Source organism: Cornus florida, unplaced genomic scaffold (assembly GCF_030987335.1).
Source record: "Cornus florida cultivar Cherokee Brave unplaced genomic scaffold, ASM3098733v1 CherokeeBrave_3.0.0_Hap2_Chr09, whole genome shotgun sequence".
Taxonomy (NCBI): Eukaryota; Viridiplantae; Streptophyta; class Magnoliopsida; order Cornales; family Cornaceae; genus Cornus; species Cornus florida.
The window spans coordinates 8341448-8342703 of NW_026775579.1; positions in this window are offsets into that span (position 1 = coordinate 8341448).

Consider the following 1256-nt stretch of genomic DNA (forward strand, 5'->3'; position numbering starts at 1 on the left):
AAAGAAAAGTTTGATCGATCGAAGATGGAAATTCTTGAGGATAAGGATAAGGGGTTTGATCCATCTTGGTGAGAATGGATCGATTACTGTGAGATTAATCGAAGATTGGTCTGATCGATTGAAACTTGCTGTTTTCTACCACTTTGCTCTGTTCTTCCATTTAGCTTGAGATTGCTTCTTTTATTCTCTAATTTGGCTTAATTGACTTATTTTGGGGAAAAGCGTCTGAAAAGGGCAATAACATGAAATTAGTCTAAAACAGGAAAACAAGATAGATAAAGGTCCTAGAATACTTGAGCTTAAGGGATTTAAATACGCATTTTTCAGTGCTTATCAATCGATACCAAGGTTTGAACGATGGACAGAGGATTGAAAATTTGCAGAGAATTTTTAACGATGGGACAAAGAGATGAAATTTTCAGAACTTCAAAATTTTTCAAAGTGCGATCATTCACAAGAACACTGGATCGATCAAAGAATACTTGGAATGATCGAACAAAAAGTTCGAATGATGGATAGAGACCTGAAAATCTGCAGAGAATTGACTATAGAGATACTCGATCGATCGAAGGTGCTATTGTGATCGATGGAGCAAGCACTAAATGCCTAATTTGAAGATGAAAGTGCACACATTCCCTATCAAAACCTCAAAACAGAAATGGATGATCATAGATTGTATCTAGATGACGCAAGAATAGAAAATAAAAAGAAATGAGGGAGGAATAGGGTTGAAGGACCCTACGAAGCACTAGTGTTTAACGTCTCTAGTAAGACATTGGGCTCTTTTAGCCAGGATCAAAAATCTTGGTAGGCATCCCCTTCTTGATGGGGTGAATTGAATTTCAAACCCCACCAACAAACTATTCCCTAAGGAAATTGTTGGATTTGGTTCAAATGCATTTTATGACCTCTTTTCAACAAACTTTTTAGGCTTCCATGTCCATTCAACATTGGGTTTTAAAATAATATCTTTTGAAATCTCTTTTGGAAGCAAACCATTTGATGTTTCAAAACCAAGCAAGGACTCATTCTTTTCAAATTCATTTGCAAAATATTTTTCAACAATGCATATATCTTCATGTTTGTCCATAGAATTGGGGGTTGAATTAAAAATGTTCAACTTCACTTTCATGTGGCCAAATGAGATTTTCATTATCCCCGTCCTACAATTGATGTTGGTATTAGCAGTAGCTAAGAAAGGATGGCCAAGGATAACGGGAATTTGGCTCTTAAGACTTGGGACCGGTTCAGTGTCA